At 44.1% G+C, this 27,861-nt stretch overlaps 1 protein-coding gene and 1 pseudogene across 1 annotated transcript in view; both read right to left on the minus strand.

Annotated features, from left to right (window-relative positions):
* Positions 1 to 27,861, minus strand: part of LOC126101143 (afadin) — a 1,121,024-nt gene that overhangs the window by 774,706 nt on the left and 318,457 nt on the right. The gene's annotated exons all lie outside the window — the stretch shown is intronic.
* Positions 7,356 to 7,473, minus strand: LOC126102345 (5S ribosomal RNA; annotated as a pseudogene).

Raw genomic sequence — 27,861 nt, forward strand, 5'->3', positions numbered from 1 at the left:
CTTATTTGAAAACTCCACCTTATTGCCGTAATACTGTGTTCTAAACTGATTTCAGTACAAGACAAACATGTTGTTCAATGATTTCCACCTCTTCCTTCGGACCGCTAACCTTCTTTCACGTTTCAACGGCACAGGAGATCGCTATGGGCTTCGAGTACTGTTTATAGGCAGTACATGTTGAGGTTACAGTGTCATGTGTTAGCAGCCTTCCTAAATACTACTTCAAGACTTTTAACACAATTTCATAATAGGTTATCCATTACTGAAGCAAAGTAGTTTACAACAACTACCAACTTACTGTTTCACCCTAAATTAGTAAAGGTAAATACTATTTTCTTCCTACATAAGAAATATTTATACCAACGGCACAACAGTGACAGACGCTTGCTGATTCCATAGATACCACACAATCCTTTTGAAATTGTGTTTTAGGATTTCTGTACTAAATCCATATTTCGAATATTAAAATCAGTTTTATTTATGAGGCCATATTTTACTACCACTAGCGGAGGATCTATAGTCACTAAAGATCATAATAGGATAACAGGTTTCGTGGGGGACGTACTCACTTGGCTAATTTGAGTACTGTGGCACATATTAACGAAAAAGTTATGATGCAATACTGAAATTCAAGTAAACCAACATTTTCAGTAATAATATTCATTCAATTAATGCTAGAAAACAAAGGATCACGTTTTCCATATACAACTGTAATCTAAATAAATCACGTGAATTGACATTAATAAAGTATTATACACACAATGAAATATTATGACAATGTTGAATTGTCCATAACTTTGGAAACATAATAAATTCGCGAAGTCTACGACCACATGTGCAATCAGCACAAAAATTACTTTAAGATGATGCAATTCACAATATTTTGAAGTCATTTTAAATTTCGTAGATGTTACATTTAATTTTGCTGATAAGGCAGAATGGGCTATTGGAGGAATAGCTGACTCAAACAGGGGCACCCCTTAATCTCGTAAGGAGAGCCGACTGTATACATAGATTTTTGAGAAATGCCGAAAGGTAGTTCTGTGGGAGCTGACGTTGAGGTAGGCCACGGAGACCTCAAATACTATATATTTGTGAAAGCCTTCCAAACGGAGATTGGCAACAGTGGAAGAAGATGGACGGTGGATGATGTTATTGTGAATTTGTAAGGTGAACTATAATTACGTAATAAATATCATTCTATGGCGACGTGTTTTAGCTTATTGTTTGTCACATAGAATAAGTGAACCCTGGATCAAAAACTCCTGGAATGGACTGCAGCCATTTCAAATCCACTAATCTGATCTGTGGCGTCAGTTCAATGGGGGCTCAGAATTTAATTTTTTATTGACCTCAAATTTAGCAGATGTCGAAAGCTTCTGTATAAAATTCTGACAGCTATTTAATTTCAGAACCAGTGAGTCCTGTGCTGGACACGCTGTACAGCGGTACGCGCTCCCAGTGAAGTTAACGCCCGGCCCCCTCGCCCCCCTAACTGGTGCGGCTCCTGTATCGCCCACGCACTGGTCACGCAGCCGCGCGCCGCCACGCTCCGCCGGGCGCGCTTCGCGCTCCGATGGCCGGATCAATGGCCTGCCGGGAATTCGGTGACAAGCTCTGCGCCCGCTCTCCGGACTCTGCCGGAAGTCGTGTCTGCGTGCCAGCAACGCCCCCGTAACTTGGCCCACTGGATAAGAAAATTACTTCTTCCTCTCTTCACAAATGTTATCGGGCCTGACTTGACTTGTCACCTAAAACAGACTTACGCCATGCTCGGTTTCATCGCTTACTGATCTAAGAAGTACTGCGACACTGTATCCGGGGGATGTTACTGCAACGTATGGAATTCTCAGTACAAGGAAATTAACGTGAAATGCGGGGAATCACCAAAAAACTGACGTTTATTTAATGGGCTGGCAACTAAATCTCGACGTGAACTAATCCGACGTACTGGGTGTTATTAAGAGAAGGGCTAATTACTGATTATGTCCTTGTCGACGCAACCACTCTCTTCTGTCACTGACTGTTCGTTTCAGTTTCACATAACTGTCGCATCCTGTCCTCCTCTCGATGACTTCCAAATACACACATAAAAAAAGTTTTGCATCACTCCAGTTCCCAGAATTCCCGAAGACAGACGTTGACTGTGGATATTGTATCACAGGCACACTCCCCTTTGACTGTTCCGAGATGTCACTAAACCTGCCCAAAGATGTAAACAACCACGCATGGGCAGCGCCTACTACACGGAGGGGGTCCGACAACCAATCATTCCACCAGGAGGAGGTACACAGCTCGTGTTGTCAGTAGTTCAACCACGCCTAGACGGTCAATACCGAGGTTCGATCGCGTCCGAGTTGCTACTTTGTGCCAGGAAGGGCTCTCAACAAGGGAAGTGTCCAGGCGTCTCGGAGTGAACCAAAGCGATGTTGTTCGGACATGGAGGAGATACAGAGAGACAGGAACTGTAGATGACATGCCTCGCTCAGGCCGCCCAAAGGCTACTGCTGCAGTGCATGACCGCTACCTACGGATTATGGCTCGGAGGAGCTCTGACAGCAACGCCACCATGTTGAATAAGACTTTTTTGTGCAGCCACAGGACGTCGTGTTACGACTGAAACTGTGCGTAACAGGTTGCATGAAGCGCAAATTCACTCCCGATGCAGCGCGATGCAGATGGGCAGAACAACTTGCCGAATGGACCGCTCAGGACTGGCATCTGGTTCTCTTCACCGATGAGTCTCGCTTAGGCGTTCAACCAGACAATCGTCGGAGACGTGCTTGGAGGCAACCAGGTCAGGTTGAAGGCCTTAGACATACTGTCCAGCGAGTGCAACAAGGTGGAGGTTCCCTGCGGTTTTGGGGTGGCATTATGTGGGGCCGACATGCGCCGCTGGCGGTTATGGAAGGCGCCGTAATGGCTGTACGATACGTGAAGCCATCCTCCGACCGATAGAGAAATCATATCGGCAGAATATTGGCGAGGCATTTGTCTTCGCGGACGACAATTCGCGCCCCCATCGTGCACATCTTGTGAACGACTTCCTTCAGGATAACAACATCGCTCGACTAGAGTGGCCAGACATTAATCTTATCGAACATGCCTGGGATAGATTGAAAAGGGTTGTTTATGAACGACGTGACCCACCAACCACTCTAAGAGATCTACGCCGAATTGCCGTTGAGGAGTGGGACAATCTGGACCAACAGTGCCTTGATGAGCTTGTTTATAGTATGCCACGACGAATACAGGCATGCATCAATGCAAGAGGACGTGCTAATGGGTATTAGAGGTACCGGTGTGTACAGCAATCTGCACCACTACCTCTGAAGATCCCGCTGTACGGTGGTACAACATGCAATGTGTGGTTTACATGAGCAATAAAATGGGCGGAAATGATGTTTATGTTAATCTCTATTCCAATTTTCTGTACAGATTCCGGAACTCTCGGAACTGAGATAATGCAAAACTATTTTTTGATGTGTGTCCTTCATCCTACGACGTCCTCTTTATTTCTTTCCAAGAACTTTCCCTTCAAGAGCATTGCTGATGAACCTCTTCTGTCTCGTGACATGTCCAATATATTTTATTTTTTTCTTTCGCATTTCCTTTAACCCGTATTTGATATACAGGGATGTTATGCATCCAAAGTCTACTTTCCTATGATTTTAATTATGTAAATCCGAGAAAATCGGGTCTAAGGCGCCATTTGCTGCAACTTCGATAGTATCACTATCCCTACTATACTATGTTTTACCTTGTCTAAATTTTTTGTACGATAGATGATATATTAGTCAAATTATTAGATGACGATTAAACTGTGAACTCTACGTATATGCGGGGATTTGCTTGAAATTGACGAACATTGTATGTATATCTTGAAGATACGTAAGTTTCACTGAATATCTTTCATTTCATTTTCATGAAAGATGTTTATTCTATTTTCCAATCAAATTCAGATGAATAATATGTTCAAACAATAATAACTCTTTATACTTATCCATTACGGATATTTTAGAACCGTGACTGTATATTAATGTAAATAAATTATACACAACTGCAACCAGTCACTTTTTCATTAATAATGCTTTATTACGTTAACCGGTTTTCGAACCCTTTCAGGTTCATCTTCAGATGATTTCGGCAGAACAACTGTTGTAAAGCGTATGCTGGATGCTGGTAAAGTGTCACTGTTAAAGTGTGAACTAATATAGTTCGTGTGAAAGTGTTCTGGACATCAAAATGGAGGCAGACAGATACGAAAAAAGCCGCCTATACTGTCGCAAACCAGCACCCAGCATTATGCTACTACCAGTAATGATGTAACTTCCCGGATTCTGCCGAAATCATCTGAAGATGAACCTGAAAGGGTTCGAAAACCGGTTAATGTAATAAAGCATTATTAATGAAAAAGTGACTGGTTGCAGTTGTGTATAATTTATTTACAATAATAACTCTGCTTTTTTATAACAGGATATTTATTTTCTCACGATGTTGCTCCCTTCTCTTTCACGGAATAAGTATCTTTTTTACACGTTTAAGTAATATACTATTTTTAATACTGTATCTCGAGTAAGCTCAGTTACATTTTTATTTATTTATATGAAAACATAAAAAACTTAACTGTTTTACAAGAAACAAAAGTTTTCATTTTTTCCGATACCTGAATTTATTAATCTTCTTTGGTTATATGGCCAATATAACTTCAAAAAGTAGGCTAGTGGTAAGTTATAAAAAATTTTAAGTAAAAATATTCAGTTATTACAGTTGTCGCCGCTGGGGTGCGATTCACCCCAATGTTCATGCGTCCTCACTCTACTGAAGTGTGTCAAGTAAGAGTTAATAATGTTCTCTCTTCGTTTACTTTCCTTACGCTTCCACGTCCTCCCTCTTGTCATTTTCCGCCATATCCATATTTCAGCATCCTCAAATCGATTTCTTTCCAATTTACCCAGAGTCCAACTTCCATACAGCAGCCGCACGGAGTGGCCGCGCAGTTAGAGGCGCCATGTCACGAATTGCAGACAATAAATATTTGAGTCTTCCCCACAAAGCGCTTGGTGATCTATGATACAGTGTATGAACAGAGCACCCGGAATTTGCGAGTCTTTCAAGTTCGACCTGATCACCGAACATAGTAAATTTAAGTTACATAGCACCCAGGACGCCTCCGCATGTGTGAAGATCACTTACTATTCTAAACATCATATTTCAATTTAATTGTACCACGACGTCTCGTGGTGCAGACGTTTTATCAAGCAAACTCAAGTACGGTCGGATCCGGCCGCAGTCCGTAGTTTGGTGATTAAGAACAGCAAAGGGTCTGTACCAGGCTTGTACAAACCGCATGCAGCCCAAATCAAGTATCAATGCGGCCCAATAAATGAACAACTATCAGGTTATGTTAAAATACGATAAATTGAATATTTTCAAACTGAAAGTCTCGCCAAACGATACTATTCTCTCACTGGTCCATCCCATGGTCTTTCTCAGCTTAGTTAGTAGCGTTAAGCATACAGGGCTATTAAAAAAAAAAAAGGAACAGATTTCAAACATTTATTGGTTCCACACTACAAAAGATAGAAACACAATTCCAACTTTCCTCCAAGGAGGAAAGTTCAAATTTTAATGCATTCAATGTGAGAACCATGTGTTAAACCACAAATATCAAAACCGTGGCTCACTTGTTGCCACACTCGAAATCACAGCTTCAACAATGCGACGATAACGAGAGACCAGCTGCCTCGTGTGTGGCAGGAAACGAGCCACCGTTTTGATATTTGTTCGTGTAACCAATGGTGCTCACATGAAACGCATAAAAATTTGAACTTTTGTCTTTACAGGAACGTTGGAATTGTGTTTCTATCTTTTGTGGTTTGGAAGCTTTAAACGTTTGAAACGTGTTCTTTTTTGAATAGCCCTGTATAATATGTGGCGCAAAAATACTCGTTTTCTTCTAATGCGGCCCAGGTATGCCGAAAGTTTGGGTTCCCTGGTCTTTCTGGGGGATGTTAAATATCAGTTCGGTTTCACTAAATGACCTTCCGTCAGTTACCAAGGACTGTGACTTTTCTGACATGAAATCACAAATCCAGCCGCGCAGCTGACGAGACAATCCATGGGCATACAATTTGATTAGAAGCCGCTTGTCAAGAAAGGTGTCGAAAGTCTTCTGAAATTCTAAGAAATATGAATCCCCCGTCAATAGAACTCAACATGGCCGTGTGAATAAAGAGTTAGTGGTGTTCCACAAGAACGATATTTTCCGAATCTGCTCTGGTTGTGTTTCAATACATCGTTTTCCTCGGCGAACTTCATAATGTTGGAACACAGTATATGTTCTAAAATTCTACTGAAAATTAATGTAAATGATATGGGTCTGTAATTCAGCAGATTACTGGTGTTTCATTTGCTGTGTACTGGGTGGCCATTGCAGCGTTCCACACTTCAGGTAAGGAATTTTCGTCAAGAGACCGATTGCATATGATTGCTAAAAAATTGAGCTATCTCAACTGCATACTCCTAAAGGAACAGTATAGGTATACAAATCGGAGCGGAAGACTTGCTGTTATTACGTACCTGAAATCACTACACGGAGCGTACATAAATGTAGCTTACTCATGTTATCAGCTATTCTTGATTCGAATCTGGATTATTTAATTGGAACTTCTTTGGCAAATGAAGTTCGAAAAACCGTTTTAGTGGAGCTGTCGTTGTTGCCGGGATGGCTGGGAACTCATCCGGCCGTTGTTGGAGTTTGAGCTTCGAAGTACGTGAGACATTACTGTGTGCACGTGTGTGTGTGCGCGCACGCGCGCAAAAAAGCGGCGCCGCCAAACCGGTTGTCTTGAGCTGGTGTGGTGTGGTGGGGATCTGAGTTGGCATAATTAGCGAGCAGTGGGTGTGTGACGCCAGCCACCCGGAACAACCAGCGATCTGCTACCTGTCGTGGCGGTGCCACCTGCTCCACTACCAAACCCTAATTCTGTGGTCGGACGATACCACAAAAAAGGTAGCGAATTCCCTGGCAGGTACAGAACAAAGTAGACCATCACCTGCCAGAAATGCTATGTTTTCACGATGGAATACCGGCGACGACATAAACGACTGAGGTTGTATAGTACAACATTTACATTACCTCCATTATAAAAGAACTCCGTCTTCAGGCCACGAGTGGCCTACCGGGACCTTCCGACCGCCGTGTCATCCTCGGTGGAGGATGCGGATAGGAGGGGCGTGGGGTCAGCACATCGCTCTCCCGGTCGTTATGATGGTATTCTTGACCGAAGCCGCTACTATTCGGTTGATTAGCTCCTCAATTGGCATCACGAGGCTGAGTGCACCCCGAAAAATGGCAACAGCGCATGGCGGCCAGGATGGTCACCCATCCAAGTGCCGACCACGCCCGACAGCGCTTAACTTCGGTGATCTCGCGGGAACCGGTGTATCCACTGCGGCAAGGCCGTTGCCATTACTTCCATTATAAATTTTGGAAATTTGTGGTAAGATCTTACGCGACGAACGTGCTGAGGTCGTCGGTCCCCAAGCTTACGCGCTACTTAATCTGACTTAAACTAACTTATGTTAACACACACACCCATTCCCGAGGGAGGGCTCGAACCATCGACGGGAGGAGCCGCGCGGACCGTGAAAGGCGCCACAGACCAAGCGGCTGCCCCGCGCGGCCCTTCATTATTAGCCAGAGATATTGTAGGGGAGATATTGCGTCAGGTTCACTGAAGTCTAAAGTCACTGGTACTGACTGCAGGGGGACACCAAATCAGGATCAGAATAATGAAGTAACTGACACACAGTTGATTACGAAACAGCTTCCATAGCAACAACATACCACTGAACATACCTGGTTGCGCCCTCTGTTTTGTTCGCCCTTGTCAGGTCGCTCTGCGGGCGATAGTTACCACTACCACAACTGATGTGATTCGTTTTCAACATCTTCTTTGTTTATTCACGCTGATTTTTTATAATAGGCAAAAGAATATTTGCAACTAATGGCGCGTTTCCGCAGAAAAATTATAAGGCTGTTATTATTTCACAAATGGATTTCAGTGCAACAGGCTAACAGAAAATAGAGGCAGGAAAGTGGTAACAAAATTTTCACAACTAATGCTGCCGCGGCCACACTGTACTGCAGGCAACCGCGAACCGACATCATCGTCCCTTTCTGCGTTTTAAATGTCAATCACTTCTTTTTGTTCTGACCTAGGTAAGACCATACACTTAGTAAGACCATACACTTAGTAAGACCATACACTTAGTACATATAACTAGGCCGCTCTCTAGCCCTAGTGTAGCGTCCCCAAACTGAATAGAAAGAGAGGTACAAATTTTAGGGCAACGCTGTGTTTGTACTTACTAAAAGAAGTCATATATCTGATAAAACGATGCATAAACTTAAGACATGCAAACGACGTTCATAAGGACTCTGTATCCTGGCTGTAAATAAGTATGAGAATTAAATTCCTGTTCCATGTTGTGCAGGAGATGACAATTACTCAATTTCAAGCACACAGAAGGAAAAACAAAATTGCGAAAACGAAGCACACAAACCTGTGCCACACAAAAATAAGTTAATGACTGTGAAAAATAAGACCGCAAGAGAGACGCAGATGACACGTCAAGAAACATTAAACAAGAAAACTTAGGGAACCATAAAATAATCTTTCTATCGGCTACTTCTTAATCTTCATGCAACTATCCTGAACCGATAGCTTGCCCACTACTTATCAGAAAGAGCCCTTACATTCTTGACAGGTGGCTGTGTAACTTCCCCCCTTTTGATGGAGGCCTAAAACAGGAAACAAGAAACTCCATTCTTTTAAGAATAAGTTAAAGACAGATACGATTATTTAGTAAGAGTTGTCAAACTAATTTGACGCTGCAAATGGTGGCGGTTAGCTGCTCGTATTTGGATACAGTTATCTCACCTCACCATTACGTCGTGTAGGAGCTTGGGTAATACAGTTCAGCGGTCAAGCTTTGTTCGTAGTGCGTGCGCAAAGCGGTGCTTGGGCAGTGCTTCCTCCAAACTCGTGCAAAGACCCAAAATGGTCCAGGGAGGTTAGAATATGTCAGAACGCGTGTATTTTCCTCAAATGGCGTGTGTTTGTACACAGGCGAGTTTCTCTCTTGCTGGAACCTTTTCTGGGTTTCAGTTTATCTCTTGATACGTTTCATTTGCGTTATAAATTTGAAAGGCGTCATTTACTTGCAATGTACGTATTGAGAAAACTCACATTGTGCCGTCGCCATACCCTTCCAAAGTGTGTATTGTTCGGTATCTTACATGAACGCTTTTTCCTAAATCCTGAGTCGCTTCGCTATAACCATCTAGGCCTGTATTTTATGTCCTTGCTTGGGACGGGAAATCGTTAACAGGAATACGAAATACCCGCTGCCAATACGAAATACCCGCTGCCACAGAGTGCTTGCTGATTATAGAGAGAGAGAGAGAGAGAGAGAGAGAGAGAGAGAGAGAGAGAGAGAGAGCGCTTTCTGACCTCTACTCCGTCGAGGATCTGGTCTTGTGTGATGTACTCCAAATGTCTTCCCGCGCCACTTGGTTTCTTTATGATTCGGGTACTTTGTGCCACACGCTCGCAATGGTCGGACCAGAACACGCAAGACCAACACTAACTCGCATCGCTACAGGTCTGGATTGGCGTACAGTCGACTGTTTATGATTCGGAGCTCAAGAGACCTAAGAAAACTTACGAATAATTGAGACTTCGATTTAACACGAGTTTCAGTGATGAAGTTGGAATCTGGAGAAAGATGAAATAAGAGTAAGTTAATAAGTGGTTTGTAGTTTCAGTTACATGCGTATTCCTTTACAAAGGGGAATAATTGTTTTTTAGCAATTTTATTAAAAAATACATTTCGAACGCATGGCACACTCAAATTTCCGATAGAAAATAAAACTTCTTTCATACATATTCCCATGCTGAACGAACTAAGTCAACAAAGCTCGCATTTTCTCTACAAATCTCCCCATAATCGAACTTACGTCTTTTTATATGCAGTAGTTAAAATAAATGTTGCACATCGATTTATTGTCAATACTGGAGAGTGGGGCAGTTTGCCCGTGGTCGCGGAAAATAAAAATATTTCGTAGTGCCGACTTATGCAGTTGTGTGATACCTGTGGCTTCTGCAGTGAAGACGCAGTATGCGTTTAGAAGTGAATATCTCGCGAGGTATGTTGGTGTTCGTAACTAATTACGTGAAGTAGGAATCTATTGTTCCCCTGTTATTCAACTTATATTTTATTTAACTGCTGGACCATCGACACCAATAAGTATTTTGCAATAATAAACGGCATTCTTAAAGGTACTTCTGTTATCGTACACATCACATATAGTCATCAAAAATAGTACCTGCAGATTTTATTTAATTACAATCATTCATTTATAAATTTCTATGTTGCATTCAAAATTCGCAATTGCCGAGTGTTAGGAACCTTCGACCATTCCATTCATGTGTATATTCATATTGTATACTGTAGACTCAGCAGTATTTGGCCTGTAATGCGGAAACTACGTATCCCAGCCGCTAGACAACGAATCCAGCCAAAACCTTTAATATTTCAACTGAGTCAGAGTGTACGTAGTTGAGGGGCACGCATCACGTTTTCTATTTGAAAGGGCGCAGGACTGATGAGCTTAGATTTTTTTACCTTATTCAGCTGCCACTTGTAGGCAGTTCACAGAAAACAGATTTTTCTGTTAACCTGTTTCTGTGTAACCTATGACTGGGAAAGTTGGAAAACCTTAACCATTTTAGTAATTGTCAGTGCTATTTCTTTTCCAGAGTTGTGGAAACTCACGACAGATGAGATGAACTGTAATAAAACTTTTTTCACTAAACACAACGTTCAACCGCCATCTTGTCAAATCTGCGTCAATCAAATTTCTCTCAAACATGTCCAACAGGCTCTACGTTTGACAAAAACGTCACGCAGCGCCGTAATAGATCAAATATTTGAAAAACTTAGTAAAGTCTGACAAATTGTTTGTCGAGTACGGGGGCCTTGAGATTACAGCCACTGTCTCGACTGAAATTGATCTCGCACATTCGATTTCCACTGCTTCTTTAATAATAAGAATGGAGCACGTAGAAGAGTGGGACAAGATTTTAGTTTCACTATACTAAGTCCGTGTTTTCTTGTTAGGTCACACACATTCCAAGCACCCAAAGAACGAAATGTCCTTACCCGGCCGAACCACCTTCTTTATCTCCTTTGGTGGTAGGCAAATCGTTCTTTGTGCATCTTCTGCTCAGAATCCCATCTACTTTGCTAGACATAGAACCGCAGAACCGCAATGGGTACACCGAAGTAACTGTAAAAGGTTTTCGAGTTTTGGTCTCTTGGAAAGCGTCAACTTTATCTCTCAACATATATAGCTATTGTTTCGGATGGTAGACAAATGGGCTAAATTGTCTGCGTTCCTACGAGAACCCTGGCGCCACCAGTGCACATATGGTCACAATATTTCGCAGCATGACATAATGGTCATGTACGCTGAAAAATCACAAGGCGTCTATGGGCTACAAATGGTAAGCACGACAGTCATTTGTGCCTGACGAAGATGACGGATGATTTTGTCGAAAGCTATAGATCTTACCAAGATTTGATGTGACAAGTAAATCGACAATGTTTTGGTGCAAGGGTTTCGTTGCGCGAAACTTCGGTCTCGATCAAGCATTTTTTCTCCGCGGGTATTTAAAGTGGAACTAGCACACAAACCTAGCCGTGAGAAAGGCAGATGTCAGCCTCAGTCACTGATGTGTAAAAGACGTCACTTACGAAATCCTCGTTCGACAATTCTTGATTACCGTTAGTCAGTCCAAAAACCTTACCACGCTGGATTAACAAAACGAGTTCGTGAGGAGTGAAAGACGAGCTCCCTCGCGAGTCCGTTAAACCAGCGTGGAATTGTCACGCGAATGCTCAACAAGCTGCAGCGGGAGACGGCACAGGATAGACGCTGTGCATTGCGGAAAGCTTTATCACAGTTTCCATAATGAGTTAATCTCAATGTTAGGTTGCTGATCTAGTTACTGACGCTGTAAGTAATAATTTCTGTGGGCTTCCTAGGAGTCTCTCACGTGGTTTGTTGACTACATCTCTCAAAACACAGTAACTCCCAATTCCGCTGGTAACATGTGGCACTTCTTTGGCGAAACTACTTATTACTGTCCTCCTAATTGACGATAGGGAAGGAACACGGCCCAAAATAAATATGTAAGTCTTCTAACAAAATGCAACAACACTGTCTATTATTCTTACTGCGCGCGATGACCTCGACACCAAAATGACAGAAATCAACGCCTATACGGAGTTACCGACAAACTTTCTCTCCCCCTCTTACAGAGATGGCTTAGGAAAGGGGGATGGAGGGGAGGTGTACGGAGGGGAGGAGAGCGAGGAGGGGTAATGATGAGACTGATTAATTTCAGTTACAAAGAAGGCAGATGCTGAAAGGTGACAATACTTCTGATTCATCGGTTTAACAAGTCATACTGACACGAATTATTTACACAAGAATGGGAAAAACTGGTAGAAGTCGATGTTGGTGAAGAACAATTTCGATTCGGAGGTAATGTACGAAAAAGGACAGCAATACTGACCCAAAGGCTTAACTAACAAGACCACTTGAATAATAGCGAACCTGCTATCATACCATTTGTAGCTTTGTAGAAAGCTTTTGACAATGTAGATTGGACTACTGCCTTTGAAATTTTGAAAGTAGTAGGATAAAATACAGGGAACGAAAGGTTGTTTACAGCTTGTACACAAACCAGACTGCATTTAGGGCTGTAAGGCATGGGAGAGAAGCAGTGGTTGACAGAGGAGTGTCCTATACTCCATGTTGTTCTACTTGTATAATGAGTAACCAATAAAGGAAAGGGAATTATAGTTACTGGAGAAGAAATTAAAACTTAGAAGTTTGCCAATGTCTTCGTAATTCTGTAAGAGACGCCAAAGAACTTGAAAACAGTTTAACAGAATAATGGTGTCTGGAAATAAATCGTAAGATGTACATCAATGAAAGTAAAACTGCATTGGAATGTGGTCGAATTAAATCAGACGATGCCAGGGGGGATTTGATTAGAAAGTGAGACACTAAAAGTAAAAGAATTTTGCTACTTGGACAGAAAAGTAACTGATGAAGATCGAAGTAGAGCAGATATAAAATGCGTGCTGGCAACAGCAATAAAAAAAATTCTGAAGAGGATAATATCGAGGTTAAGTTTTACGGTTAGGAAGTCTTTTCTGAAGGTATTTATCTGAAGAGTAGCCTTGCACGAAAGTGAAACGTGGACGATAGGCGGTTCGGACAAGAAGAGGAGAGGAACTGTTGAAATCTGGTGGGACAGAAGAATGCTAAAGATTAATTGGCTATATTCAATAACTAATGAGGAGGAACTGAATCTAACAGCAGAAAAAACAAGTTTGTGGGACAAATTTTGCTAAAAAAAGGTATCGGTTAATAGGACATACGTATCTGCCTATGTTGGGGGGCAAACTTCACAACACAGCACTCATTCGCGCCTGTTCTGGAAGGTGGCTCTCGTTGTGAAAGGGGATTACCGGAGGGATTTTCTATCCGTAGAAGCCGCAGACATGCCTTAACGAGATTTCCGCGTAAAGCTTGTTTTGAAACCGACACTTGCACTGGTGACAGGCAGCTGTGCGCCGTTTTATAAGTGGCACCGCATGGATCAGCGGTAGCATTATACGCCGACACAAACTTGTTCTCTCCGCTGAACCGAGCAGGTACTACTTAGACACCATCACCACGGTCATAAATAGACCTAAATCGCCAGGTGCAACGCGAAATGGGACTTTTACAAAACATTTTGCACACGACATCCTGTAATATGTCACAGTGAGCATGCCCTCCCTAGCTTCTAAAAAGATCGGCTAGAAGTAATTATGTTGTGATTTTTGTTAGCATGAAACTCTGGCAATGAAAGCGTCGCAGTTCGATGATACACCCGCTTTTCCCCCGTCTCCCACAAATGGTTATCAGCTATGGAGGCAATCAATTTGCAGTCTCTTGACATAGATAACTGAATCTAAGACTGATTATCATGTATGATATGGTCGTTACGTAAATACGAAACATGTTTGAGGAACTTCATGACTAAAATGTTGACATTGGTTGCATAGTAGGACTTGTCAAAAAAAATATTACGGCTGTCCGGTACGGGCCTTACGCTTATCCTCAGCGGCACAATGGTTTGAAGGTACGCTCTGTTACAAGCGATGTCTAGAGGAACAATTTTTGGCGCAATAGTCGGACTGTTTTAAATCCCGTGCCTGTGTCGTTTCTACATATAAGAAACCATTGAGTGCATTTAACAAAGTCGTAAACACTTGTTGGTGGTACGTCCTTCATATTATTAAAACACTGACCAACCGCATGAAAGTCAGTATAACAAACTAGGATAGACAGAAGGTCATCAGTTATTTCCGTCCACATATTAGCATTAACATTTCTCGCGTTGGCTCGTATTACGATGGTACATCAGTAGCGCTACCATTTGCATTCTCGGGTATTACGTACTCCAAATGTGGTTCCAAAATTACACAATCTGTTCACAGAATTATCAGTGAAATCTCAAAGGCTTGTGGCTCGCATGAAAATATTTGTCGCACCAATATTGATGTGTCCATAAGCAACGCTGCACTACTGCATTTCGGAACGACCAACAGACAGTACGGAGTACTGGCTATGAGGTTCTCGCTTTGGCCTTTGCCTGCTGCGTTGCCTACATGCAGGGGCCAATGACGTCATCAAGATAGAATAATTTAAAAATCCAAGATGACGATAGCAAGAAATTTAAAACTACAGAGCACAGTTGTGCTGTATTCCCACCCCATCCCTTCCCTCCCCCCTCCTCTCCGCCCCCATCTACCCAATACCAGAGTAGTGTTACAATGAGGCAGTCAATCAAAAAGTAGTTTCGAGCAATAAATAAAATAGTTTTAAAATAATCAATGAAGCTAACTCAGTTGCACAATGTACTCCTGTCCCCCTTTCCAATCAATCACAGCATGGTATTAAAATAGGCAGCCTGTTCAGAATGTTGTTTCAACTAATATATAAGTAAATAAATAAAGTGCATTAAAAAAGTAATCCTTGCACAAAATCCTTCTCCAACAATTGTGAGTGTAAAGCTTTATTTACTTTTGCGCACACACACACACACACACACACACACACACACACACACACACACACACACACACACACACGAATTTATCCAAAAATTACGTAAAAGGTGTAACACACAACATTTCACTGTATTTTAAAGGGTGTTCAAAACCATTCAACCGATTCAATTTTTATGCGCGAAGTTTAGCCAAAAAATTGCTTGAATGGTGTCAATACTTTATTTCAAAGCACTTGCATGTGTGCAACACTTCAACGAAGCTTCAATTTTTTTTTTCCACAATCGAAACTTTTGTCAAGCGTCACAAGCGAGTTAGCCAGGCACAGGCAAGACTGAACTCACCTGCTTCTTCCGATAAGTCTCACATCTTGGGCCATCTTGGGCGTAATATGACACGCATGCCGCAGTGAAACACACACTGGCACTACAACATAAAGTGCATTTCTCGATGAGAATAAACGATGTTATTACATTTTCAAAAACCCCTCTGATATCAAAGCCACACAAACATAATCCTGAACGCTCATATTATTTATTTTCCATGTCTATGATGCTTGTCAAATAGATGATCACTTTTCCGATCTTACTTATCTGATAAAATATATCATCAATGCAAAGGAAAAGTGTAATGTTTCCGTTATTTGGTGTATGCAGCAGGGCAGGAAACTCTGAAGTAAGTACGCCTAATTAGTTGCAAATAACTCGCTAAAATAACAGTTGCTATTAAAAGTAATGCCTAACAGATTGATGTAAAATTAATCCAACCAGGTTATGGCTGCAGAAAATACACTACTGACTATTAAAATTGCTACACCAAGGCTAAATGCAGATGATAAACGGGTATTCATTGGACAAATGTATTATACTAGAACTGACATGTGATTACATTTTCACGCAGTTTTGGTGCATAGATCCTGAGAAATCAGTACCCAGAACGACCACCTCTGGCCGTAATAACGGCCTCGATACGCCTGGGCATTGAGTCAAACAGAGCTTGGTTGGCGTGTACAGGTACAGTTGCCCATGCAGCTTCAACACGATACCACAGTTCATCAAGAGTAGTGATTGGTGTATTGTGTGGAGCCAGTTGCTCGGCCACCATTGACCAGACGTTTTCAATTGGTGAGAGATCTGGAGAACGTGCTGGCCAGGGCAGCAGTCGAACAAGTTCTGTATCCAGAAAGGCACGTACAGGACCCGCAACATGCGGTCGTGCATTATCCTGCTGAAATGTAGGATTTAGCAGGGATCGAATGAAGAGTGGAGGCACGGGTCGTAACACATCTGAAATGTAACGTCCACTGTTCAAAGTGCCGTCAATCCGAACAAGACGTCAGTGCGAACAAGAGGTGACCGAGACGTGTAAGCAATGGCACCCCATACCATCACGCCGGGTGATATGCCAGTATGGCGATGACGAATACACGCTCCCAACGTGCGTTCACCGCGATGACGCCAAACACAGATGCGACCATCATGATGCTGTAAACAGAACCTGGATTCATCCGAAAAAATGACGTTTCGCCATTAGTGCACACAGGTTCGTCGTTGAGTACACCATCGCGGGCGCTCCTGCCTGTGATGCAGCGTCAAGGGTAACCGCAGCCATGGTCTCCGAGCGGATAGACCATGCTGCTGTAAACGTCGTCGAACTGTTCGTGCAGATGGTTGTTATCTTGTAAACGTCCCCATCTGTTGACTCAGGGATCGAGACGTGGCTGCACGATCCGTTACAGCCATGCGGATAAGATGCCTGTCATCTCGACTGCTAGCGATACGAGGCCGTTGGGATCCAGAACGGCGTTCCGTATTACCCTCCTGAACCCACCGATTCCATATTCTGCTAAGAGTCATTGGATCTCACCCAACGCGAGCAGCAATGTCGCGATACGATAAACCGCAATCGCGATAGGCTACAATCCGACCTTTATCAACTCTCCCCCTTGCACGAGGCATCACAACAACGTTTCATCAGGTCAACGCCGGTCAACTGCTGTTTGTGTATGAGTAATCGGTTGGAAAGTTTCCTCGTGTCAGCACGTTGTAGATTTCGCTCCGGCGCCAACCTTGTGTGAATGCTCTGGAAAGCTAATTATGCATATCGTAGCATCTTCTTCCTGTCGGTTAAATTTCGCGTCTGTATGCACGTCATCTTCGTGGTGTAGCAATTTTAGTGGCCATTAATGTAGATTAGCACAGAATAAGCTGCATGAAAAAGCGTTGTACATCATGTGAGTCTGCGCAGAGTAATGTTCTTCTTGCTGCAGCCAAACCTGTTGATGTCAGTACGAAAAATGTTCAAATGTGTGTGAAATCTTATGGGACTTAACTGCTAAGGTCATCAGTCCCTAAGCTTACTTACACACTACTTAAACTAAATTATCCCAAGGACAAACACACACACCCATGCCCGAGGGAGGACTCGAACCTCCGCCGGGACCAGCCGCACAGTCCATGACTGCAGCGCCGTAGACCGCTCGGCTTTCCCGTGCGGCTACGGGCAAGGTAAACCGCACTGCCGCTCCTCACTGCTGAGTATAGACCGTCGATCGTCTCAACTTTCTAGTAGCGACCTTGACATCACTTTATAATTTTTATTTTTAATAAAAGTCTTTATCAAATGTGAAACGTGATAATGAATATCTGTGTGCTATTTCCTCCCTATCTGAACGGTCTTAAGATTCGTTTTCCTGTTCGTTAGTAAATCTTAAATGGAGAATATTTTTCGTCAATTTACTTCCCCTGTTATGATTGCAGCTCGGCCGTTCCTTTTCACCTAGATACCCACAACAAGCTTTGTTTACTCAATGTTCCAATTTACAGTTTTATTGACGCCTGTAAACAGGATCGAATGACACGTGCTTCTCTGGTCACACGGTGCGTCTTCACCCCCTGTGAGATGAACTCGGTAGACGGAGTTGTGGAGGGTGTGCAGGTGAGGTGTACCAGCACAGCCGTCAGCTTTCCAGCAGTTGGCGGCTGCGGCACGCTGCACCAGGTAGCTTTCCCGCATTGCACGAGACGCACGCAGTTCGTTGTCCCCATTCCTCAAACGCGGTCGTCAACCGCTGTGAGACACTGCGTTCGCGGTACTCGTTGTTACAGAGAAAACGGCGCACCGACTACATTCAGGTTCAACCATCTTCCTTCTGAATGGCGAGATAGCCTCAGAAGCGAATATATTGCCACACGTCGTCCGTCGGTTGCTTTCTTGAGGTTGTTGGCAGAGTTAGTGCATTTCGGCTATGCCCGAGCATTATCACAAAACCTATACACTGCCATTAAAAGTATGGTTAATGACAGGTTTTCTGTAAATGTTCCATTTTTAATAATAATAACTGTAAAACATATCCATCCTGCTCGTCGTAGGCAACATTCATTCATACATCGTAAGCCATTGTGCTGCGCAAGGCAGATGATAATCGGTACCTGTATTACTGACGTCCAGTCTATTCGTATGCTGCAACAGAAAAATTACTGTTTTATATGACCCTATAGTATTCCGGGAGCAAATGCGAGATGTACAAGGGGCGGCACTCAAATGAAAATAAGATAGACGGAAAAAAGGAAGTGAATTGTTCATTGTTTCAAACGTAATCGGCGTTAATACATTTATTTCACTATGAGACAAGACGGTCGAAAGCCTTCATGGAAAAATGGTTGTGGTTGCGTTAATACATTTATTTCACTATGAGACAAGACGGTCGAAAGCCTTCATGGAAAAATGGTTGTGGTTGCCTACAGAACCATGATTGTACCCTGGTGTGCGTCGCCTTTCGTCCGAAGCAAATCGGCGGCTACGAATGTCTGTCTTCAGGGCTCCAAAAATATGGAAGCCGCGTGGGTAGAGATCGAGACGCTACAGATAATGTGTAAGAGCTTCCCAGCGAAACTTCTACACCGTAGTCGAAACAACCTTGCCAACACGTAAGCCCGCTTCGAAGAAGTGCTCGCCTCGGTACAATCTTGGTTTCGTAGGTAACGGCACACATTTTCCATGTAGACATTGATCATCCTGTCTCACAGTGGGATATACGTACGAGGTTTACAACTTAAATAGGGGCAACTATTTATTTACAGCTCGTACAGAATAGATACGTGTTTCAAAGTTTTCAAATGGTTCAAATGGCTCTGAGCACTATGGGACTTAACATCTGAGGTCATCAGTCCCCTAGAACTTACAACTACTCAAACATAACTAACCTAAGGACATCACAGACTCGGGATGGTTCCTTTCAAAAGGCACGGCCGACTTTCTTCCTAATCCGATGAGACCGAAGACCTCGCTGTCTGGTCTCCTCCGTCAAAACAACCCAACATCACAGGCATCCGAGGCAGGATTCGAACCTGCGACCGCAGCAGTCGCGGGGTTCTAGACCGAAGCGCCTAGAACCGCTCGGCCACTCCGGCCGGCTTGAAAGTTTTACTGACCTTCAAAGTAGTTACCAGCATTGTGTATAACCCGTTGCCGGCGATATGGAAATCGTAGGATACTCTTAGCAGTGCCAGTTGTACTGCCCGACGAATTTGTAGCAGTTTTGAAGCGAATGCCGTTGAGTGTTTCCTTCAGTTAAGAAATCGAGTTGAACACACGAGGGCTTAAGTCAGGGGAGTGCAGTAGGTGGTATAGCACTTAGCAGCCCCAGCAATCAAACAAATCAGTAACAGCTTGCCCTGTACGTGCTTGAGCATTGTCCTGCAAAATGATGTTCAGTTCTTGCAGAAAGTGCCATCACTTCTGTCTGTAAGCTGGTCGCAGGTTGTGTTCCAAAAATGAACAGCAAGCTGTTACTGATTTGTTTGACTGATGGGGCTGCTAAATGCTATACCACCTACTGCACTCCCCCGACTTAATCCCTCGTACGTTCAACTCGATTTCTAAACTGAAGGAAACACTTCACGGTATTTGCTTCAGAACTGCTACAAATTCGTCGGGCAATACAACTGGCACTGCTAAGAGTATCCTACGACTTCCACATCGCTGCCAACGGGTTATACACAATGCTGGTGACTACTTTGAAGGTCACTAATACTTTGAAACACATATCTATTTTCTACGAGCTGTAAATAAATAGTAACCACTATTAAAGTTCCAACCCTCGTATTAACAGTCATGAGGGTTACAACTGAAATAATAAAGTTACTGCCCGCATCTCGTGGTCGTGCGGTAGCGTTCTCGCTTCCCACGCCCGGGTTCCCGGGTTCGATTCCCGGCGGGGTCAGGGATTTTCTCTGTCTTCTGATGGCTTGGTGTTGTGTGCTGTCTTTAGGTTAGTTAGGTTTAAGTAGTTCTAAGTTCTAGGGGACTGATGACCATAGATGTTAAGTCCCATAGTGCTCAGAGCCATTTGAGCCAATAAAGTTACTTCTTATTTACTTTTATTCCATGCGTCTCGTTTCATTTGCCTGTCCCACACGCCATGGAGTTAACAGAAGTGTTGCACAGTCTTCCTCTAATATGGTCCTCTAAATTTCCGCGAAGTATTACGAGAATATAGCATTCCTTTTGTATTACACTTTCAGACGGACTGCACCAAGACTATTCTAGCACCACGCCTCCGAGTTCTTTCAGTATCTACCGTCACCTCCGGTTGATGTGGACTAGAGGCCCTAGAACGGTTTTCTAAACCTGTCGCACCTACGTCTTGTGCGCAATTTCCGCCAAGGATGCCCTCTGCATTCCCTCAGAATTCTCACAATAAATTTACCAGATTGTGCTGAAAAGTAATGCCTGCGAATTTTTATGTGAAAACCTTGAAATCTTTTTAAACAAAACAAACATTATAAATATTCTACATACTTATACTTCACGTAAACAAATTTGCAGTCCTCTGTCGGCAGAGGGCTCCGAACCGTAGCGTGTAACATGGCAATGCGTAGCGGAACTGTGTCAGCGGGTGGGAAGCAGCGTGCAGTAATCGAGTTTCGTATCCGAAGAGTTCGTCCACTCACTGAGCACCCTCTCCTTCATCATGACAGTGCCAGACTACATACGAGTGCTGCACGACTTCTGCAACAAACCGACGCCTTCGGTTCATTGTCACCGATCATCCATCATACAGTCCTGACCTGGCCTCATCCGATTTTCACATGTTTCCAAAACTTAAGGAACACCTTCGAGGGCTCCACTTTGATAGTGGTGAAGCGCTTCAAGCAAAAGTGAGGTTGTGGCTTCGTCAACAAAGTCAAACCGGTGATTATGTTGAGAAATAAATATGTAGACACGAAGAATAAAGATGTAGAATGTTAACATCTAGGGTTGTCGGGTGTTCTGCCGGATATCAGCGTCGTACTTGCACGATATTTCGGTAGCGTAGCTCGTTGCCTTCATCAGGTGCGACCTGAGACTACTCCTCGAGTGGACCTGGTCCAGTATTTATGCTTGTGGCCTTCCCCCTTCACAAGGCGCTCTCTCTGCGGTCCGCGCCCGCTCGCTGCGATCAGGGCTACGCTACCGAAATATCGTGCAAATACGACGCTGATATCCGGCAGAACACCCGACAACCCAAGATGTCATTAGATCGCCGGGAAAGCCTGAAGAGTTACATGTAGAATGTTAAAAACGTTTGCTTCATTTAAAAGGCTTAAAGAGTTTTCACATAAAAATTTCTGAGGCATTATTTTTCAGCACGCCCTCGTAAGCTACTTGTTATTTCACGCGTTCGTTCCCCGTTCCATGTAGCCTCACCTTAAACGATGAGCCAAATACGAAAAAATTACAGCTACTACTGCAAAAGGATACTGTTGTGTCCTTTCTTTTGCTTCTAAACTTTTTTTTCATTCTATTCGCATTCAGCGGCTCAAGTGATAAAACCAGCGAAATCGTTTTCCGTTTCCTAACCACCATTCTGCCACGATGCTTTCCACAGGGCATCAGCACTATCAGCGAGTTATCTGAATATTGGTGATCCGACATGATATGTCGCTTATTTATGCCCAGAACATTGTTTTATTAGGCTTCACTGGAGCACTGCTAGTGTTACCTCTGTTGAGCATCCACCGTCTACGTTAGCAGTGAATTAAATCAGTCAAAAATTTAACGGATGGAGAGTGGGCGGGGACGACGATGACAACACAGCTTCCCAATCGAGAATGTGATACGGCATTGAATTTCTTTCGGAAATATCGGAAGAAAAAATTTACACGGTCGTCTGAGAAACCCGTTTGCTAGGAGGCTGACGGGAGTAGCAGAATGGATAAAATTCCGAAGTAAGTGTGTGTGTGTGTGTGTGTGTGTGTGTGTGTGTGTGTGTGTGTGAAATCTTATGGGACTTAACTGCTAAGGTCATCAGTCCCTAAGTTTACACACTACTTTACCTAAAGTATCCTAAGGACAAACACACACACCCATGCCCGAGGGAGGACTCGAACCTCCGCTGGGACCAGCCGCACAGTCCATGAATGCAGCGCCGTAGACCGCCCGGTTAATCCCGCGCGGCTCCCGAAGTAAGTCTCTGGTCCGATATTCATTTATATCGAGTCGCAACCAACTTAAAGCAACGTAAAATGCTGTGTACGCTGTCACATTGTTGCCATTCTGTGTTGCCTCCGCTGTGGTGAGGCTTGTTTTGTGTGTCTAACCTCGCGTCTCACATCTGATTTCGTACACAAACGCAGACGACATGCTATACTCGGTATTGGGTACCAACCAAGTTGGCAGCGAGGAAAAGTTGTTAGTGCCGTTTGAATACCTTTGATTTTGTCCGCCTGCCGTAGCTGAGTGGTCAGCGCGACAGAATGTCAATTCTAAGGGCCCGGGTTCGATTCCCGGCTGGGTCGGAGATTTTCTACGCTCACGGACTGGGTGTTGTGTTGTCTTCATCTCATCCCCGTCGACGCACAAGTCGCCGAAGTGGCCTCAAATCGAAAGACTTGCACCCGGCGAACGGTCTACCCGAGGCGCTAGTCACACGAACTTCAAGAAGAGCGTGAATCAAGTGTGCGAAACAAGTGAGCATCGCATTTGACTTTCAACGCGGTGAAAGCATATCTTCATTTTTTATTAATCACGAGACCGTCGAGGGATTCACATACTTTAAAGGATACTCCTAATAACTGTCATAACCGCCCCCCCCCTCTCCCTCTCTCTCAAACACACACACACACACACAAACTAGAATAACTCGAAAGCCGGTCGCAGCACGCACGCGCATCATTAGGCAGAGCACCAATCTGATCGTGCGCACGGTGACGCACGCTGTGCTGTAGTCGCACCTGTCCCGGGCAGTCACAGCCATCGGCCTTGCCTCGCTGCCGAGGCTGCCGCGGGCTGCAATTACATCGCAACGGGCCACGGGTGGGGGAAGACACGACTGCGAGCAACAGGTGGCTCTGGCGAGGCAGCCAGTCGGAACGGAACTGCGCCTCCGTCCTCTCCCGCTTCGCTACAACAGCGCTGGGCTTCAACGCAGCCAAAGCCAGCCTCTCGCGTGTTCTGATCCTCTCCCGCTAACATACTGGGTCTTCCATTCCTACATTGCTGCCAGAGGAGGTCACACCCCATACTGAGCACATTAACCCGTCGTCGGAATGTGTGGGCAAATCCGTTAAACGGGGAAAAAAGCAGAACCGTTATGTATGTTGCAGTATTCACTAGCGATCTAAACGCTAGACAGCTGCTTGGAAAAAATAAATAAAAAGACTGCTGAGAAGATCCGGGGCGGAACATTCTGTGAGTCCCACTGGTCGCAAATGCGTAGACACTTCTGATGTTTGTGCGAATTCCTAAGGGAGCAAACTGCTGAGGTCATCGGTCCCTAGACTTACACACTACCAAACTAAGAACAACACACACACCCATGCCCGAGAGAGGACTCGAACCTCCGGCAGGAGAGGATGCGCAGTCTGTGTGATATGGTGCCTCACACCGCTCAGTCACTCCGCGCAGCACACTGCTGAACACGCAACACTACTGTCCCCACTGAATGTTTGTCCGCCCCCGGTAGCTAAGTGCTCTGCACGACAGAATGTCAACACTAACGGCCCGGATTCGATTCCCGGCTGGGTGGGAGATTTTCTCCGCTCAGGGACTGGGTGTTGTGTTGTCATAATCATTTCATCCCCATCGACGCGCAAGTCGCCGAAGTGACGTCAAATCGACTTGCACCCGGCGAATGGTCTGCCCGACGGGAGGCGCTAGTCACACGACATTTGCAATTTTACTGAGTGTTTGCCCCCAAGACGCAGCCGCAGTCTGGCAGATGGGGTGGCGTGAGGTCGTTTCCTGTCACTGAAACAGGAAGTGTTAAGTTCCGTAGCTTATCTGTGCAATGTTTTGTACTGTAGTGTCACACACAATTGTTGACACAGGTATTTACAATTGCAGTGCTTTACGCAGTGACAGGTAACGTCAAAATGTGCTACAGTTTGTGATTCAGTATATTATTACGAAGTTAGGTCATTTTTATTTTACATACACTGGTGTCCAAAATTATAGCAACGAACGGCAGTTTTGCAATGTCGTGTTTATTTTGCCACAAAACAACATAAACAGGAGATAATATAGTAGAAACGATGTAGAGAATACCCTGCAACATTCATAACGGATTTGCACACTTATTCCGACAACTGGTTAATGTGCTCAGTATGGGGTGTGACCACATATGGCAGCAATACAGACCCGACAACGTCGGGGTACGCTGTGAATGATGTGTGTCTCACGTTGAGGCAATAACGCCCATTCTTCCCGCAGAGCTGCTCGCAGGTCTTGGAGAGTGGTTGGAGCATGCTGACTGATGCAACCCGTTTCCCCAGAATCTAGAGCATCCCAGACACGTTCTATGGGTTTCATATCGAGAGAGCGAGCAGGTTACGCCGCGCGTGCAATATCTTCCGTTTCCAAGAAAACATCGACAACCCGTGCTCTATGAGGCCGACCATTATCCGCCATCAGTACGTAATCTGAGCCCACAGCACCTCGCAAAATCACACATGAGGTCCCAAGACCTCGTCACGATACCTGAATCCAGTTAAACCTTGCCGATTTACCCGTACATTTTCACGAAGATCTGTTCGAGTGATCAACGGGTAATCCTTGGCGTCATCATTAGGGACCCTCCTCGATATCGGCATTTTTCCACAATGTTCGGATCTCGAAATCGTGTTCCACGTTCCCTCCAGATCTGGATCCGTCGAGAATCACTCTCCAGACGAAATCGGGAGTCATCTGTGAAAAGAACATTGGCCCACTGTTCGACGGTCCAGGTGGCATGTTCACGGCTCAATCTAGACGTTTCGTTCTGTGAAGACCCGTCAGAGGTACACATACAGCAAGTCTCCGACAATGAAGGCCACTCTGTCGAAGCTTTCTGCACACCGTTTGCCTCGACACAACACGCCCAGTGGGTACTGCGAGGCCAGATGCCACTTGCAGTGCAGTACTCAGGCGGCACGAAATAGCGGTCCTCCTCTCTGATGTCGCAGGTGGTCGGCCATGCCCTGGTCTTCGGGATACAGTTTCGGTCTCTATAAACTGCCGCCTCATTCGAGAAACAACAGAACGATTCACATTAAGCCATCGACTCACACCAGCTTGCGACTCTCCTGCTTCCATTCTTCCTGTGGCCCTCCACAGCATAGAGTTTGGTAGGCGTCTTCTCTGTCCCATACTGCACCACCTGTGACTGTGCACACAGCGATTGTGGGTGTGGGGCTAGCCGACAAACACTACCTCCTTTCATAGATGCTCCGACATAATCGTTGGCGTGGTTGTCCGCTCACCGGAGTGCCATCTTCCGTGCAGAACGCAATCATACGGACATCTGTTGACAGTTTGTATAATTATATCGTCAATTAGACACAGGACTGGGAAATAGCAGTTTGTTGCTTTGGCCATGTCCGAAAGAACAGACATCAGTTTTATCCAGCAGCCACTATGAAGTAAGACACAAAGGAATTACAGATACAGGCACTGAATGAAATCAATGAGAAAAGTTGAAAATTTGTGCCGTACCGGTATTCGAATCCGCATCTCCCGCTTACTAGGCAGATTCTCTGACCACTAAGCCATCTGGTCAGCGTGTGTGTGTGTGTGTGTGTGTGTGTGTGTGTGTGTGTGTGTTAAGTTCGTCCGTAACACCGGCTAGCAAATTAGCGCGCTGACCAGAGGTGGTATAGGAAGATTCAGTACGTCCTGCAGCCGCTGCTCTGTGTCTCCAAACAATGACTCTTTTTGTTTCGCTGACAAAAGTGAGAAGAAAAGAAATGTTCACACGTTAATTAAATCCGTTGAGGGGAATGTTAATAGGTGTGAAGAAAAATAAATTATCTGCAAAAATCATCGGAACGGTAAAAAAGGGAAAAATTCAATTTTTTCCTAGTCAGCTGACTTTAGTCGCTCACTGAACCTGCAACTTGAAGATTAATAATGAGTGAAGAACATTGAATCTGGGCGTGTCTCGCTCGCCAGTCGCAAGGAAGCACTACTCGGTTGGCAGACCATATAATCAGTCAGAGTAACATTTTACCAGTCAGGGTATCTTTGTACCATTTACTACTTTAGTTTCAAATGGTTGCTGTCCACCTACTTGCATTATTTCGTACTAAAAGTAACAGTTTTATTACCTCTGTGGGTCCAGTTCGTATTTCGGCTGTCTTTTCCCGTTCTCACAAGCTTTCAGTCCTATGGTTATTATTTAATTTCACTGGCTGTTAAGAGGTATACAATGAACAATGCCAGGACCGTACAAATATATTGATATTTCAAAGCAAAGTTGCAATACTAACGGAGTTTTTTACTTCATATTAACATCTGGGTTGCTTATGGCATGATCTACTGTATATTTACCCAGAGCATTAGACATGATGTCTATAGTTACTGTAAGTGACTGTGTAGCTTCGTACTAGTATTAAAATAGAAATTTAACGAAACAGGGCATAATTTCGCAATAGGGCATAGTTTTCATCTTCCCAAACCATCAGCAAGTATACAAGGAAGTGGTAACAATGTCTGTTTAATGTGTAACTTATTTTGTGTTGCAGAGCTATAATCTGCCAGGAAGTTTCTGAACTGTGCACAGTCCTCTGCAGAGTGAAACATTCATTCCCGGAACATTAAAGTAATTACAAAACTTTTTACGAATAACACGAAATAATCAGTTTTCTTACTATTCATTAAAATTTGTTTTGCTTTGACAGTCATTACCTGCGGCGCAACGAAAATTTTCTGCCACATTCCCAATGATGTAAACAGTCATACAGACAAATAAGTCCTTTTGCCATCGTGTAGTCACAGAATAATGCGCCTTCCTACATAAATACGCAAAATACGTTAAATTTCTTTATGTTGAGGATCGACTGACGCCTAGGCCAAGCGTCGATACTCAGCAGGTATTGCTGCTGTTTGGTTCAAATGGCTCTGAGCACTATGGGACTTGACATCGATGGTCAACAGAACTTAGAACTACTTAAACCTAACTAACCTTAGGACATCACACAACACCCAGTCATCATTGCTGCTGCTTGCTACAGCTTAATTGCGTTCCGACTTCTTATAATACAGCATCACCCGCGATAAGCCTCATGGAATTTCTGTCGTTATCCACTGGGTCAGTTATGCATATTGTTACCAGTAGTAGTCCTAAAACACTTTCACGCCTTTGGTTTTCCCTCCGTCAATAGAAGCGTTCCTGCAGAAGGCTACAAAATCATTAGCCGTGAA

The sequence above is a fragment of the Schistocerca cancellata genome, chromosome 9, assembly GCF_023864275.1.
Source record: "Schistocerca cancellata isolate TAMUIC-IGC-003103 chromosome 9, iqSchCanc2.1, whole genome shotgun sequence".
NCBI classification, from domain to species: domain Eukaryota; kingdom Metazoa; phylum Arthropoda; class Insecta; order Orthoptera; family Acrididae; genus Schistocerca; species Schistocerca cancellata.